Source organism: Pseudophryne corroboree, chromosome 2 (assembly GCF_028390025.1).
Source record: "Pseudophryne corroboree isolate aPseCor3 chromosome 2, aPseCor3.hap2, whole genome shotgun sequence".
In the NCBI taxonomy this organism is placed as follows: domain Eukaryota; kingdom Metazoa; phylum Chordata; class Amphibia; order Anura; family Myobatrachidae; genus Pseudophryne; species Pseudophryne corroboree.
In genome coordinates, this window is record NC_086445.1 from 1,004,464,726 (window position 1) to 1,004,483,276 (window position 18,551).

Here is an 18,551-nt window from a genome sequence, read left to right on the forward strand (position 1 = left end):
CTCGCAAAGGACTGTTGGACAGTCAATTGCTTACTGGAAGTAGTACAAGTGGGCTTACGACTTCCCCTCTGGGATGACCATCGACTCCCAGCAGCAACAACAGCAGCGCCAGCAGCAGTAGGCGTTACACGCAAGGATGCATCGGAGGAATCCCAGGCAGGAGAGGAATCGTCAGAATTGCCAGTGACATGGCCTGCAGGACTATTGGCATTCCTGGGGAAGGAGGAAATTGACACTGAGGGAGTTGGTGGGGTGATTTGCGTGAGCTTGGTTACAAGAGGAAGGGATTTACTGGTCAGTGGACTGCTTCCGCTGTCTGCCCAAGTTTTTGAACTTGTCACTGACTTATTATGAATGCGCTGCAGGTGACGTATAAGGGAGGATGTTCCGAGGTGGTTAACGTCCTTACCCCTACTTATTACAGCTTGACAAAGGGAACACACGGCTTGACACCTGTTGTCCGCATTTCTGGTGAAATACTTCCACACCGAAGAGCTGATTTTTTTGGTATTTTCACCAGGCATGTCAACGGCCCTATTCCTCCCACGGACAACAGGTGTCTCCCCGGGTGCCTGACTTAAACAAACCACCTCACCATCAGAATCCTCCTGGTCAATTTCCTCCCCAGCGCCAGCAACACCCATATCCTCCTCATCCTGGTGTACTTCAACACTGACATCTTCAATCTGACTATCAGGAACTGGACTGCGGGTGCTCCTTCCAGCACTTGCAGGGGGCGTGCAAATGGTGGAAGGCGCATGCTCTTCACGTCCAGTGTTGGGAAGGTCAGGCATCGCAACCGACACAATTGGACTCTCCTTGTGGATTTGGGATTTCGAAGAACGCACAGTTCTTTGCGGTGCTACTGCTTTTGCCAGCTTGAGTCTTTTCATTTTTCTAGCGAGAGGCTGAGTGCCTCCATCCTCATGTGAAGCTGAACCACTAGCCATGAACATAGGCCAGGGCCTCAGCCGTTCCTTGCCACTCCGTGTGGTAAATGGCATATTGGCAAGTTTACGCTTCTCCTCCGACAATTTTATTTTAGGTTTTGGAGTCCTTTTTTTACTGATATTTGGTGTTTTGGATTTGACATGCTCTGTACTATGACATTGGGCATCGGCCTTGGCAGACGACGTTGCTGGCATTTCATCGTCTCGGCCATGACTAGTGGCAGGAGCTTCAGCACGAGGTGGAAGTGGATCTTGATCTTTCCCTAATTTTGGAACCTCAACATTTTTGTTCTCCATATTTTAATAGGCACAAGTAAAAGGCACCTCAGGTAAACAATGGAGATGGATGGATACTAGTATACAATTATGGATGGACTGCCGAGTGCCGACACAGAGGTAGCTACAGCCGTGGACTACCGTACTGTACTGTGTCTGCTGCTAATATAGACTGGTTGATAAAGAGATGTAGTAGTAGTATGTATGTATAAAGAAGAAAAAAAAAAACCACGGGTAGGTGGTATACAATTATGGACGGACTGCCCAGTGCCGACACAGAGGTAGCTACAGCCGTGGACTACCGTACTGTACTGTGTCTGCTGCTAATATAGACTGGTTGATAAAGAGATGTAGTAGTAGTATGTATGTATAAAGAAGAAAGAAAAAAAAACCACGGGTAGGTGGTATACAATTATGGACGGACTGCCGAGTGCCGACACAGAGGTAGCTACAGCCGTGGACTACCGTACTGTACTGTGTCTGCTGCTAATATAGACTGGTTGATAAAGAGATGTAGTAGTAGTATGTATGTATAAAGAAGAAAGAAAAAAAAACCACGGGTAGGTGGTATACAATTATGGACGGACTGCCCAGTGCCGACACAGAGGTAGCTACAGCCGTGGACTACCGTACTGTACTGTGTCTGCTGCTAATATAGACTGGTTGATAAAGAGATGTAGTAGTAGTATGTATGTATAAAGAAGAAAGAAAAAAAAACCACGGGTAGGTGGTATACAATTATGGACGGACTGCCCAGTGCCGACACAGAGGTAGCTACAGCCGTGGACTACCGTACTGTACTGTGTCTGCTGCTAATATAGACTGGTTGATAAAGAGATGTAGTAGTAGTAGTATGTATGTATAAAGAAGAAAGAAAAAAAAACCACGGGTAGGTGGTATACAATTATGGACGGACTGACCAGTGCCGACACAGAGGTAGCTACAGCCATGGACTACCGTACTGTACTGTGTCTGCTGCTAATATAGACTGGTTGATAAAGAGATGTAGTAGTAGTATGTATGTATAAAGAAGAAAGAAAAAAAAACCACGGGTAGGTGGTATACAATTATGGACGGACTGCCCAGTGCCGACACAGAGGTAGCTACAGCCGTGGACTACCGTACTGTACTGTGTCTGCTGCTAATATAGACTGGTTGATAAAGAGATGTAGTAGTAGTAGTATGTATGTATAAAGAAGAAAGAAAAAAAAACCACGGGTAGGTGGTATACAATTATGGACGGACTGCCGAGTGCCGACACAGAGGTAGCTACAGCCGTGGACTACCGTACTGTACTGTGTCTGCTGCTAATATAGACTGGTTGATAAAGAGATGTAGTAGTAGTATGTATGTATAAAGAAGAAAGAAAAAAAAACCACGGGTAGGTGGTATACAATTATGGACGGACTGCCGAGTGCCGACACAGAGGTAGCTACAGCCGTGAACTACCGTACTGTGTCTGCTGCGACTGGATGATAAATAATGATATAAAAAATATATATATATCACTACTGCAGCCGGACAGGTATATATTATATAATGACGGACCTGCTGGACACTGTCTGTCAGCAGAATGAGTTTTTTATAGAATAAAAAAAAAAACACCACACAAGTGAAGTCACCCGACGAGTGTTTAACTTTTTCAGGCAATCACAATATAGTATACTATACTACTAACTATACTGGTGGTCAGTGTGGTCAGGTCACTGGTCAGTCACACTGGCAGTGGCACTCCTGCAGCAAAAGTGTGCACTGTTTAATTTTAATAATAATATGTACTCCTGGCTCCTGCTATAACCTATAACTGGCACTGCAGTGCTCCCCAGTCTCCCCCACAATTATAAGATGTGTGAGCTGAGCACAGTCAGATACGAGTGTTTAACTTTTTCAGGCAATCACAATATAGTATACTATACTACTAACTATACTGGTGGTCAGTGTGGTCAGGTCACTGGTCAGTCACACTGGCAGTGGCACTCCTGCAGCAAAAGTGTGCACTGTTTAATTTTAATAATAATATGTACTCCTGGCTCCTGCTATAACCTATAACTGGCACTGCAGTGCTCCCCAGTCTCCCCCACAATTATAAGATGTGTGAGCTGAGCACAGTCAGATATATACATAGATGATGCAGCACACTGGGCTGAGCAGTGCACACAGATATGGTATGTGACTGAGTCACTGTGTATCGTTTTTTTCAGGCAGAGAACGGATATATTAAATAAAACTGCACTGTCTGGTGGTCACTGTGGTCAGTCACTAGTAAACTCTGCACTCTCTACAGTTCTACAGTACTCCTAAGCTCCAGTAAATCAGGTCAATCTCTCTCTCTTCTAATCTAAATGGAGAGGACGCCAGCCACGTCCTCTCCCTATCAATCTCAATGCACGTGTGAAAATGGCGGCGACGCGCGGCTCCTTATATAGAATCCGAGTCTCGCGAGAATCCGACAGCGTCATGATGACGTTCGGGCGCGCTCGGGTTAACCGAGCAAGGCGGGAAGATCCGAGTCGCTCGGACCCGTGAAAAAAAACATGAAGTTCGTGCGGGTTCGGATTCAGAGAAACCGAACCCGCTCATCTCTAGATTATACCAAAGCTCCCAAACGGGCGGGAGAGTGCGGATGACTCTGCAACACCGAATGAGCAAACTCAAGGTCCTCCTCAGCCAGGGTATCAAACTTGTAGACTTTTGCAAAAATGTTTGAACCCGATCAAGTAACAGCTCGGCAAAGTTGTAAAGCCGAGACCCCTCGGGCAGCCGCCCAAGAAGAGCCCACTTTCCTCGTGGAATGGGCTTTTACAGATTTAGGGTGCGGCAGTCCAGCCGCAGAATGTGCAAGTTGAATCGTGCTACAGATCCAGCGAGCAATAGTCTGCTTAGAAGCAGGAGCACCCAGCTTGTTGGGTGCATACAGGATAAATAGCGAGTCAGTTTTCCTGACTCCAGCCGTCCTGGAAACATATATTTTCAGGGCCCTGACTACGTCCAGTAACTTGTAGTCCTCCAAGTCCCACGTAGCCGCAGGCACCACAATAGGTTGGTTCACATGAAAAGCTGATACCACCTTAGGAAGGAATTGGGAACGAGTCCTCAATTCCGCCCTATCCATATGAAAATCAGATAAGGGCTTTTGCATGACAAAACCGCCAATTCTGATACACGCCTGGCCGACGCCAAGGCCAACCGCATGACCACTTTCCACGTGAGGTATTTTAGCTCTACGGATTTAAGTGGCTCAACCCAATGCGACTTCAGGAAAGCCAACACCACGTTGAGATCCCACGGTGCCACTAGAGGCACAAACAGGGCTGAATATGCAGCACTCCCTTAACAAAGTCTAAACTTCAGGCAGTGAAGCCAGTTCTTTTTGGAAGAAAATGTACAGAGCCGAAATCTGGACCTTAACGTAACCCAATTTTAGGCCCGTAGTCACTCCTGACTGTAGGAAGTGCAGAAATCGACCCAGTTGAAAATCCTCCGTTGGGGCCTTCCTGGCCTCACACCAAGCAACATATTTTTGCCATATGCGGTGATAATATTTTGCGATCACATCTTTCCTAGCCTTAATCAGCGTAGGAATGACTTCCTCCGGAATGCCTTTTTCCTTTAGGATCCGGTGTTCAACCGCCATGCCGTCTAACACAGCCGTGGTAAGTCTTGGAACAGGCAGGGCCCCTGCTGCAGCAGGTCCTGTCTGAGCGACAGAGGCCATGGGTCCTCTGAGATCATTTCTTGAAGTTCTGGGTACCAAGCTCTTCTTGGCCAATCCGGAACCACGAGTATAGTTCTTACTCCTCTCCTTCTTAGTATTCTCAATACCTTGGGTATGAGAGGCAAAGAAAGGAACACATACACCGACTGGTACACCCACGGTGTTACCTGAGCGTCCACAGCTATCGCCTGAGGGTCCCTTGACCTGGCGCAATATCTTTTTAGCTTTTTGTTGAGGCGGGACGCCATCATGTCCACCTGTGGCCTTTCCCAATGGTGTACAATCATTTTGAAGACTTCCGGATGAAGTCCCCACTCTCCCGGGTGGAGGTCGTGCCTGCTGAGAAAGTCTGCTTCCCAGTTGTCCACTCCGGGAATGAACACTGCTGACAGTGCTAACACATGATTTTCCGCCCATCGGAAAATCCTTGTGGCTTCTGCCATCACCATCCTGCTTCTTGTGCCGCCCTGCTGGTTTACATGGGCGACCGCCGTGATGTTGTCTGACTGGATCAGCACCGGCTGGTGTTGAAGCAGGGGTCTAGCCTGACTTAGGGCATTGTGAATGGCCCTTAGTCGCAGAATATTTATGTGTAGGGAAGTCTCCTGACTTGACCATAATCCTTGGAAGTTTCTTCCCTGTGTGACTGCCCCCCAGCCTCGAAGGCTGGCATCTGTGGTCACCAGGACCCAGTCCTGTATGCCGAATCTGCGGCCCTCTAGAAGATGAGCACTCTGCAGCCACCACAACAGCGACACCCTGGCCCCTGGAGACAGGGTTATCAGCCGATGCATCTGAAGATGCGACCCGGACCACTTGTCCAACAGATCCCACTGGAAGATCCTTGCATGGAACCTACCGAATGGAATTTCTTCGTAAGAAGCTACCATCTTTCCCAGGACTCGCGTGCATTGATGCACCGACACCTGTATTTGTATTAGGAGGTCTCTGACTAGAGATGACAACTCCTTGGCCTTCTCCTCCGGGAGAAACCTTTTTTCCTGTTCTGTGTCCAGAACCATACCCAGGAACAGAAGACGCGTCGTAGGAACCAGCTGCGACTTTGGACTATTCAGAATCCAGCCGTGCTGTTGTAGCACTTCCCGAGATAGTGCTACTCCGACGAACAACTGCTCCCTGGACCTCGCCTTTATAAGGAGATCGTCCAAGTACGGGATAATTATAACTCCCTTTTTTTGAAGGAGTATCATCATTTCGGCCATTACCTTGGTAAATACCCTTGGTGCCGGGGACAGACCAACGGCAACGTCTGGAATTGGTAATGACAGTCCTGTACCACAATTTTGAGGTACTCCTGGTGAGGAGGGTAAATGGGGACATGCAGGTAAGCATCCTTGATGTCCAGTGATACCATGTAATCCCCTTCGTCCAGGCTTGCAATAACCACCCTGAGCGATTCCATTTTGAACTTGAACCTTCGTATATAAGTGTTCAAGGATTTCAGTTTTAGAATGGGTCTCACCGAACCGTCTGGTTTCGGTACCACAAACATTGTGGAATAGTAACCCCGGCCTTGTTGAAGGAGGGGTACCGTGATTATCACCTGCTGGAAGTACAGCTTGTGAATTGCCGCCAGTACTACCTCTCCTCGAGGGCAGCAGGCAAGGCTGATTTGTGTAACGGTGAGGGGGAGTCGCCCCGAAACTCCAGCTTGTATCCCTGTGATACTACTTGCAGAACCCAGGGATCCACCTGTGAGCGAGCCCACTGGTCGCTGAAGTTCCCGAGACGCGCCCCCATCGCACCTGGCTCCACCTGTGGAGTCCCAGCATCATGCGGTGGACTCAGAGGAAGCGGGGGAAGATTTTTGATCCTGGGAACTGGCTGTCTGGTGCAGTTTTTTCCCTCTTCCCTTGTCTCTGTGCAGAAAGGAAGCGCCTTTAACCCGCTTGCTTTTCTGAAGCCGAAAGGACTGTACCTTATAATACGGTGCTTTCTTAGGCTGTGAGGAAACTTGAGGTACATTTTTTCCTTCCCAGCTGTTGCTGTGGATACGAGGTCCCAGAGACCATCCCCAAACAATTCCTCACCCTTATAAGGCAGAATCTTCATGTGCCTTCTAAGGTCAGCATCGCCTGTCCACTGCCGGGTCCCTAATACCCTCCTGGCAGAATGGACATTGCATTAATTCTGGATGCCAGCCGGCAAATATCCCTCTGTGCATCCCTCATATATAAGACGACATCTTTAATATGCTCTATGGTTAGCAAATAGTATCCCTGTCCTGACAGGGTAATAGACCACGCTGCAGCAGCACTATCCATGCTGAGGCAATTGCAGGTCTCAGTATAGTACCTGAGTGTGTATATACAGACTTCAGGATAGCCTCCTGCTTTTTATCAGCAGGCTCCTTCAAAGTGGCCGTATCCTGAGACGGCAGTGCCACCTTTTTTGACAAACGTGTGAGCGCCTTATCCACCCTAGGGGATATCTCCCAACGTGACCTATCCTCTGGCGGGAAAGGGTACGCCATCAGTAACTTTTTAGAAATTACCAGTTTCTTATCGGGGGAACCCACGCTTCTTCACACACTTCATTCACTCATCTGATGGGGGAACAAAACACTGTCTGCTTTTTCTCCCCAAACATAAAACCCCTTTTTTGTGGTACCTGGGTTAATGTCAGAAATGTGTAACACATTTTTAATTGCCGAGATCATGCAACGGATGTTCCTAGTGGATTGTGTATATGTCTCAACCTCGTCGACACTGGAGTCAGACTCCGTGTCGACATCTGTGTCTGCCATCTGAGGTAGCGGGCGTTTTTGAGCCCCTGATGGCCTTTGAGACGCCTGGGCAGGCGCGGGCTGAGAAGCCGGCTGTCCCACAGCTGTTACGTCATCCAGCCTTTTATGTAAGGAATTGACACTGTCGGTTAATACCTTCCACCTATCCATCCACTCTGGTGTCGGCCCCACAGGGGGCGACATCACATTTATCGGCATCTGCTCCGCCTCCACATAAGCCTCCTCATCAACCATGTCGACACAGCCGTACCGACACACCGCACACACACAGGGAATGCTCTGACTGAGGACAGGACCCCACAAAGTCCTTTGGGGAGACAGAGAGAGAGTATGCCAGCACACACCAGAGCGCTATATAATGCAGGGATTAACACTACCCACAGTGATTTTTCCCTTATAGCTGCTATAATACACAGATTTTGCGCCTAAATTTAGTGCCCCCCCTCTCTTTTTAACCCTTTGAGCTTGAAAACTACAGGGGAGAGCCTGTGCAGCTGTCTTCCAGCTGCACTGTAAAGAGAAAATGGCGCCAGTGTGCTGAGGGAGATAGCCCCGCCCCTTTTTCGGCTGACTTTCTCCCGCTTTTTTATGGATCCTGGCAGGGGTATTTTTCACATATATAGCCTCTGGGGCTATATATTGTGATTATTTTGCCAGCCAAGGTGTTAATATTGCTGCTCAGGGCGCCCCCCCCCCAGCGCCCTGCACCCATCAGTGACCGGAGTGTGAGGTGTGCATGAGGAGCAATGGCGCACAGCTGCAGTGCTGTGCGCTACCTTGTTGAAGACCGAAGTCTTCTGCCGCCGATTTTCAGGACCATCTTCATGCTTCTGGCTCTGTAAGGGGGACGGCGGCGCGGCTCCGGGACCGGACGATCGAGGTCGGGCCCTGTGTTCGATCCCTCTGGAGCAAATGGTGTCCAGTAGCCTAAGAAGCCCAAGCTAGCTGCAAGCAGGTAGGTTCGCTTCTTCTCCCCTTAGTCCCTCGTAGCAGTGAGTCTGTTGCCAGCAGATCTCACTGAAAATAAAAAACCTAAAATATACTTTATTTTCTAGGAGCTTAGGAGAGCCCCTAGTGTGCATCCAGCTCAGCCGGGCACAAGATTCTAACTGAGGTCTGGAGGAGGGTCATAGAGGGAGGAGCTAGTGCACACCAGGTAGTCCTAAAGCTTTCTTTAGTTGTGCCCAGTCTCCTGCGGAGCCGCTATTCCCCATGGTCCTTACGGAGTTTCCAGCATCCACTAGGACGTCAGAGAAACTAAACATTGCACCATTGCATATTTTGTACTGGTGCCACTATTTTAGCGCTAATTTTCTTTAACCTTTTATAATTCTTACTGAGCCGCTTCATATTCTAAATTAGTGCGGCAATACTCCTTTATTCAATTCTTTGGATCCTCCTTGCAGTCTCACTCTAACTAGGTAGAAATACTGCATGACCTTTCCCCATCCACGGACAGCATAGAGGTCATTTACGCCTAGCCACGTTGTGGCCAATCAGTGGACGGAGGACTAGGAGCAGGCCCGGCGCTACCCGCTCAGCGAAGGGATGCAGTGCAGGGAGGCGCTGAGACGGAGAGGCGCTCCCCCTGCACTGCATTCCTTCCCTGCTGCGCCGTCCTGTCCCCCCTGCTGCTGCTGTGCCTGTCACTGTATGACAGGCACTGGCTGCGGCACCTGCATCATGAAAATCCTCCTCCCTCCCCTCCCTTCACCTGTGTTACAGGACAGCGCTGTGCACGGGACAGAAGGGGGCAGAGCTAAGTGGGTCGGAAGGGGGCGGGGCTAAACGGGACAGAAGGGGGCGGGGCTACACGGACCAGGCTGCTGTAGTGTAGGGAGACTGGCTTAGGTAAGTGAAGTGTGAGAGGGAAATGTGTGTGTGTGTATTGTGTCTGTGTGTGTGTGTGTGTGTGGTATGTCTGTGTGCGTTTATGTGTGCTTTAAGGATGCTACTACTACAGGGGGGGCATTACGTGTAACGACGCTACTAATGGGGACCATTGCGTGTAATGACGCTACTACTGGGGGGTCATTACGTATAAGGACGATACTACTACTTGGGGGCATTATGTATAGGACGCTACTATTACTGGGAGGGCATTACGTATAAGGATGCTACTACTGGGGGGGGGCATTATGTATAAGGACGGTACTACTACTGGGGGCGCATTACGTATAAGGACGCTACTACTACTAGGGGGAATTACGTATAAGGACGTTTCTACTACTGGGGGTGCACTACGTATAAGGACGCTACTACTACTGGGGGGGCATTATGTATAAGGATGCTACTACTACTGGGGGGGCATTACGCATAAGGATGCTACTACTACTGGGGGTGCATTACGTATAAGGACGCTACTACAACTGGAGGGGGCATTACGTATAAGGACGCTACTACTACTAGGGGGAATTACGTATAAGGACGCTTCTACTACTGGGGGTGCACTACGTATAAGGATGCTACTACTACTGGGGGGGCATTATGTATAAGGATGCTACTACTACTGTGGGGGCATTATGTATAAGGATGCTACTACTACTGGGGGGGCATTATGTATAAGGATGCTACTACTACTGGGGGGGGCATTATGCATAAGGATGCTACTCCTACTGGGGGGCATTATGCATAAGGATGCTACTACTACTGGGGGGCATTATGCATAAGGATGCTACTACTATTGGGGGGGCATTATGCATAAGGATGCTACTACTACTGGGGGTGCACTATGTATAAGGACGCTACTACTACAGGGGGGCATGACATATAAGGACGCTACTACTACGGGTGGGGCATTACGTATAAGATGAATAAGATTGTGCTACATTGTGGCGTAATTTTGAATGGGGGTACTATTGTGTGGCTATGCCCCTTACTTGTGAGACCACACCCCTTTTCCCGGCGCGCGCCAAAGGAATATGGGAGGGCGCAAATTTATAGTTTGCAAGGGGGCGCCGAACACCCTAGCACTGGCCCTGGCTAGGAGGAATGAGAGTGCTTGTTCCGTGAGTGCAGCCTCTTGCAGTGCAGACCAATGGGGTAATGTAGACCTGATCGTAGCAACAAATTTGTTAGCAGTTGAGCAAAACCATGTGCACTGCAGGGAGGGGGGGGGGGGGGGGCAGATGTAACATGTGCAGAGAGAGTTAGATTTGGGTGGGGTGTGTTCAAACTGAACTCTAAATTGCAGTGTAAAAATAAAGCAGTCAGTATTTACCCTGCACAGAAACATTATAACCCATCCAAATCTAACTCTCTCTGCACATGTTATATCTGCCACACCTGCAGTGCACAAGGGAGGTCATTCCGAGTTGATCGCGTGCTGCAACTTTTTGCAGCCCGTGCGATCAACTAGACGCCGCTTATGGGGAGTGTATTTTTGCATAGCAAGGCTGCGATCGCTTGTGCAGCCCTGCTATGCAAAAAAAGTTTTGTGTAGAACAAGACCAGGGTAAGAGTTAATTACCCTGTGCGACCAATCCAGAGAAGCAGGTCCCGGAATTGATGTCATTAGTGACACTGATCGTGTAACAACCGAGCTCTGTTCTCACCGCACCTCCCATCCATGTGATGTGAGTGGAAAGTTTATGGAGGAAGGGCATCAATAACTATGTTGTGTGTTTTACAAACCACCACCTTAGCACTACCACTCAAAGTGCAATTTGGTGTTACACAAACTGTATGCATGTTCATGTAATAATGAATAGTAGAGATGAAGTACTGTTTATCATGCGGATGGATCGCTAATCATCCGTACCTGATTTCACAGACTAATCCAGGAAAAGTTATCTTTGGAACCAAGCTGTGTTACCTGGTATTCAGTTTCTCCACCAGGAACCAAAACTCACTGTAACTTAACAACAAAGAAGTGTTACACTGTGTTTGGGCCTAAAGTGATTTAACGATCAGTACTACAGTGTCCAGTGGGCCCCAATAGTATTTTGTGCAACAGCTCCATGTGTGAATTATTCCTCCTTGGGAAGTTTCTGTGCAACACAACGCGTTTCGCTGAAGAAAAGCACTGCATACGGCTCTTACTTTATAGAGAGTCCCATCTGCTCTGTTTTAGACACAGAGTTGCAGTTAAAGGAAAAGCGCAGCTACAAATTAGACAAATACTTCATATAACCACATTGGGACTGAGTCGCACCCTGCTGGGACTATTTTAGCCTCTTTTGCTGCAGTTGCATCTGTGACTTTATGCTGATGCTGTAAAAAAAAATCCTTTCCCCTGGGGAACAAGTGTGCGTCTGAATGTGGCACCCAGGGCAGTAGAGAGCCTGGATGGACCCAGGTACTTCCCGGGGCGTGGCCTAATTACAGGAGGCGTGGCCATGCACCCTTAGAAAAAATACAGAACACATTGTATTTTAAGTGCCTCCCTGTCCACACTGCAGCCCAGCACGCAGCAGCGTGTGATGAGCTGAGGAGAAAAGCTCAGCTGCTGCTGCCAAATAAGGAGGAGGGAACCTGGGCCCCCACTGGGACCATCCATCAGACCTGGGCCCGGGTAATTAGCACCCTCTCTTCCCCTCTGGTGGCAAACACTTTGTGCAGTTAGGAGTCTATTTACTAAGCCTTGGAGGGAGATAAAGTGGACGGAAATAAAGTGCCAGCCAATCAGCTCCTAACTGCCATGTCACAGTCTGGGTTTGAGAAATGACAGTTATGAGCTGATTGGCTGGTACGTTATCTCCATCCAAGGCTTACGCAACACTCCTACAACACATCTAACAGATGGAATATATCTGTGTGGCTGTTTAGCCATCTCCCAGTCACTGCTAAGGAACGTCTAATATATTCCAGCCTCAGTGTGGCTCAATCAGTTCCACAATTCTGTACACAGACATCGTCCGCAGTCCCAAAAACACTAATACACATGAACATTGGCTAGGATCAGCTCCCTTGGGAATACATGCAGCAATTTGGTAGCACCTAAAGTAGGATGCCTAATCCATATATATATATATATAAAAATGTATGTGTGTGTTTATGTTCCAGCATAACTCTGGAGCAATTTACACCAAACTTGGTACACATGTGACTTACAATCTGGAAAAAAATACTGTGGGGGTATGACACCCCTAGTGCCCCTAGAGGTGGGGGTGGGAAGGGCATGACATGTAAAAATACATCGTTTTCGGGGTCGCTGAGATAAATTAAAAGACTCATCACAAAATCTCCTGAACCATAAGATCTAGGAACTTGACATTTGGACAGTAGCTTGCTGTTTTTGACGTAGGCACCCAATAAGCGGGGGGTTTTAAAAATTCCACCCACAAAGGGGTTAAAAGGGTGAGATGATTATTAGGATTCCCCCCCTCACAGAGGAAAGTTAAGAGAGTGCCAGCCATACCAAGTCGCGGAGGGGGGAGAACTAGTGATGAGCGGGTTCGATTCCTCGGAATCCGAACCGCCCCGAACTTCACCCATTTTACACGGGTCCGAGGCAGACTCGGATTCTCCCAAATGGCTCGGTTAACCCGAGCGCGCCCGACCGTCATCATCCCGCTGTCGGATTCTCGCGAGATTCGGATTCTATATAAGGAGCCGCGCGTCGCCGCCATTTTTCACTCGTGCATTGGAAATGATAGTGAGAGGACGTGGCTGGCGTCCTCTCACTTTGTTTCAGGGGGCTGCAAATATCTTTATTCTGGGGACCAGCAGTATTATAGGAGGAGTACAGTGCAGAGTTTTGCTGACCAGTGACCACCAGTATTATACGTTCTCTGCCTGAAAAACGCTCCATATCTGTGCTCAGTGTGCTGCATATATCTGTGCTCACACTGCTTTATTGTGGGGACTGGGGTCCAGCAGTATTATATAGGAGGAGTACAGTGCAGAGTTTTGCTGACCAGTGACCACCAGTATTATACGTTCTCTGCCTGAAAAACGCTCTATATCTGTGCTCAGTGTGCTGCATATATCTGTGCTCACACTGCTTGATTGTGGGGACTGGGGACCACCAGTATTATATAGGAGCAGTACAGTGCAGAGTTTTGCTGACCAGTGACCACCAGTATTATACGTTCTCTGCCTGAAAAACGCTCCATATCTGTGCTCAGTGTGCTGCATATATCTGTGCTCACACTGCTTTATTGTGGGGACTGGGGTCCAGCAGTATTATATAGGAGGAGTACAGTGCAGAGTTTTGCTGACCAGTGACCACCAGTATTATACGTTCTCTGCCTGAAAAACGCTCCATATCTGTGCTCAGTGTGCTGCATATATCTGTGCTCACACTGCTTTATTGTGGGGACTGGGGACCAGTAGTATTATATAGGAGGAGTACAGTGCAGAGTTTTGTTGACCAGTGACCACCAGTATACGTTGTCTGCCTGAAAAACGCTCCATATCTGTGCTCAGTGTGCTGCATATATCTGTGCTCACACTGCTTTATTGTGGGGACTGGGGACCAGTAGTATTATATAGGAGGAGTACAGTGCAGAGTTTTGTTGACCAGTGACCACCAGTATACGTTCTCTGCCTGAAAAACGCTTCATATCTGTGCTCAGTGTGCTGCATATATCTGTGCTCACACTGCTTTATTGTGGGGACTGGGGACCAGCAGTATTATATAGGAGGAGTACAGTGCAGAGTTTTGCTGACCAGTGACCACCAGTATTATACGTTCTCTGCCTGAAAAACGCTCCATATCTGTGCTCAGTGTGCTGCATATATCTGTGCTCACACTGCTTTATTGTGGGGACTGGGGACCAGCAGTATTATATAGGAGGAGTACAGTGCAGAGTTTTGCTGACCAGTGACCACCAGTATTATACGTTCTCTGCCTGAAAAACGCTCCATATCTGTGCTGCATTGTAGTATATAGTAGGAGTACAGTGCATAATTTTGCTGACTACCAGTATATAATATATAGGAGTACGGTACAGAAGGCCACTGCTCTACCTACCTCTGTGTCGTCAAGTATACTATCCATCCATACCTGTGGTGCATTTCAGTTTTGCACAGTTTGCTGACCACCAGTATATAATATATAGCAGTACGGTACAGTAGGCCACTGCTCTACCTACCTCTGTGTCGTCAAGTATACTATCCATCCATACCTGTGGTGCATTTCAGTTTTGCACAGTTTGTTGACCACCAGTATATAATATATAGCAGTGCGGTACAGTAGGCCACTGCTCTACCTACCTCTGTGTCTTCAAGTATACTATCCATCCATACCTGTGGTGCATTTTAGTTTTGCACAGTTTGCTGACCACCAGTATATAATATATAGCAGTACGGTACAGTAGGCCACTGCTCTACCTACCTCTGTGTCGTCAAGTATACTATCCATCCATACCTGTGGTGCATTTCAGTTTTGCACAGTATATATAGTAGTAGGCCATTGCTATTGATACTGGCATATAATTCCACACATTAAAAAATGGAGAACAAAAATGTGGAGGGTAAAATAGGGAAAGATCAAGATCCACTTCCACCTCGTGCTGAAGCTGCTGCCATTAGTCATGGCCGAGACGATGAAATGCCATCAACGTCGTCTGCCAAGGCCAATGCCCAATGTCATAGTAGAGAGCATGTAAAATCCAAAACACTAAAGTTCAGTAAAATGACCCAAAAATCTAAATTAAAAGCGTCTGAGGAGAAGCGTAAACTTGCCAATATGCCATTTACGACACGGAGTGGCAAGGAACGGCTGAGGCCCTGGCCTATGTTCATGGCTAGTGGTTCAGCTTCACATGAGGATGGAAGCACTCATCCTCTCGCTAGAAAACTGCAGTGCCACTCCTAGATGGGCCAGGTGTTTGTGTCGGCCACTTGGGTCGCTTAGCTTAGTCACACAGCTACCTCATTGCGCCTCTTTTTTTCTTTGCATCATGTGCTGTTTGGGGACTATTTTTTTGAAGTGCCATCCTGTCTGACACTGCAGTGCCACTCCTAGATGGGCCAGGTGTTTGTGTCGGCCACTTGGGTCGCTTAGCTTAGTCACACAGCTACCTCATTGCGCCTCTTTTTTTCTTTGCATCATGTGCTGTTTGGGGACTATTTTTTTTAAGTGCCATCCTGTCTGACACTGCAGTGCCACTCCTAGATGGGCCAGGTGTTTGTGTCGGCCACTTGGGTCGCTTAGCTTAGTCATCCAGAGACCTCGGTGCAAATAGGATTAAAAATAATATTGTGAGGTGTGAGGTGTTCAGAATAGACTGAAAATGAGTGGAAATTATGGTTATTGAGGTTAATAATACTATGGGATCAAAATGACCCCCAAATTCTATGATTTAAGCTGTTTTTGAGGGGTTTTTGTAAAAAACACCTGAATCCAAAACACACCCGAATCCGACAAAAAATTTTCAGGGAGGTTTTGCCAAAACGCGTCCGAATCCAAAACACGGCTGCGGAACCGAATCCAAAACCAAAACACAAAACCCGAAAAATGTCCGGTGCACATCACTACCAACACAATGCTCTGTTCCTGAAGGAGCCCTAAGGAGAGTGAGAAGCTAAGCAAGGAGACCTAGGGCCCTTTGGAATAGTTAGCCTATCCCGACAAACCCTACATATTTAACATACAGTGGGTGGAGCTTGGCCTGTCATCCCAGCAGTTACAGCACTGAGCAGGGCAGCATCAGAGGCGGGACAGGGCAGAGAAGGTGGCTGATTATTCACCTCAGCGCCAGCGCTTTTCATCTCTTTGTGATTATACTTGAAATTCCGTAGCGAAGCACGGGTATTCAGCTAGTTTAGAATATTATTATGTAGGTCATCACTCAGTATAATTTTACCATCTAAAAACACAGCAAGTATTAAAGGGAGAAGTCCTTCAGCCACAATGCAGCTGATTAAATTGGGATCTTTCAGGACACTGCATGTCGATGGCAGTTTACAGTGATGGTTATATAAACATTATAGGGATTTTTCCCTTAATGAAATCTTATTATGTAGAGATGTGCTGTTTGGTTCTCCAGAAATCTGAATCCACCCAAATTATGTGGCTCCGAATCAAAACCCGGTCCGGATCTCCCGAGGAGATTGCATCCGAACCAAGTCCGTAGTTCAGAAATTGGATTTTAAATTCGAATTTCAGGGTTTTGGATTGCAGAAATGACACGATTTTAGCTGGTTATATTGATTTTTGTCAATGATTATAAATTTTTTATTGATTTTTAACCGAACCGGATCTGACTCTAGGCAAGTCTCCCGCATGCCGCTCAATTCCCACTGCTCCCCGTCACTCCCTACCGCTTACCGCATCCCCCCAGCTCACTTCGGCATCCAGTCACACAGAAGAGGCGAGGCGATGACGCGAATCGTGTCACCGTAGCCCCTCCCCCTGCTTTACAATGCCGGTAATGTGGACATTGTAAAGCAGGGGGCGGGGCTATGATGACATGATCACATCACCATGCCCCATACCGCCTCCTCCACGCCCCCGTACCACCTCCTACATGCCCCTCCCATGTGACCAGGCTGCTCCCTCCCGGAGGGAGCAGCCTGAATGTAGGCAATTATGTCGTAGATGTGCTAAATTTAGCACATCTACGATCAGGTCTGAATTAGGCCCATTAAGCAAACCACACCTCCAACATTGTGACACCCATGTTTACATTGCTAGCGCTGGTAGAAAAAGTGGGGCATCTTGCTTGATTGTGCCCCACCAGGATGAAAGTTGCAGCCAGCCCCTGGTGCAGATGCCGCTGCAATATCATCCACCTCTGAATCCGGCCCACAATCTTCTGTCAGTGAAATGTGCAAAACTTTACAGCCGTGTGAGGAACAGCCTTGAACATACTGTATATTCTGCTCATGTCTGTGTGATACACTACCCTCAGGACACAAGATGACAGTTCAAAAAGCTTAGCTTTGGAAGAAGTCCAAATGATTCTTCCACAATCAGAAACATCCTGTATACAGTAGCTACATCTCGTAGACGGAACTTTGCAGACTTACTGCACCCATTTACTATACTTCTAGCGAAGAGGTTGGCAAACTGTACCACCCTAATGTTTGTTAGGAGGCCTGAGCTTGCCCTCCTCTGATATAGAGCACTTGGCACAATAGGAACTAGACAGTATCGACAATCATACCGAGGTATGTGGCTTATTCAACAATATTTTTGACATGCTGTATCCAATGGCAACCAGAGGCTTCTTTTCATGTGCAATTACCGATAGTAACCAATTAGAGGTTTGCTTTCATTTGCTCGACAGCACTAGAAATCTAGGCTGAGGCAAATCCCTGCACACCGACCCATTGCATAAAATACATGCATTTAAAACGTTGGGGTGTTTAATTTTCATTTGTATCGAAAAAAATTACGTGATGAAGATTTTATTTTACATTAAATAGAAAAACACAGTTTCTGGGGGGTTTAGCCTAGATTAATCAACGTGAATTATGTGTGTGAAAAATCGCACAACTACAACCCTTCACACAAACATGAAGGTGGACGCCCAGCACAGGGCAAGTCCGTCACACATGCCGGCCCTTCCCACACCTGCTAACATGCGCACACGTGATGGCTACCCGCCATGTTTCGGGTCATGTGACGTAGCGGCTGCATGTGACGTCACACAGCCTTCGTGGCCTGCCCCGCAAATGGTCTGGATACGTCTACATTGTCCAGACCATGTCCCCCTCAACGCTGCCCTCTAAACACCGCGCAACGCCCCTTCCCGCCCCGCGAACACCTCTGCCTATCAGTCAGGCAGAGGCGTTCGCAACTGTGTGCGTACGCACTGCAGAAGAGCTTCAGCATGCGAAGATTTGGGTGGGGTGTGTTCAAACTGAAACTAAATTGCAGTGTAAAAATAAAGCGGACAGTATTTACCCTGCACAGAAACAAAATAACCCACCCAAATCTAACTCTCTCTGC

The 18,551-nt window shown here is 47.8% G+C and overlaps 1 protein-coding gene across 1 annotated transcript in view; it reads right to left on the reverse strand.

Moving 5' to 3' along the window:
- KCNJ6 (potassium inwardly rectifying channel subfamily J member 6) overlaps positions 1-18,551 on the reverse strand; it is a 371,462-nt gene that overhangs the window by 52,528 nt on the left and 300,383 nt on the right. The gene's annotated exons all lie outside the window — the stretch shown is intronic.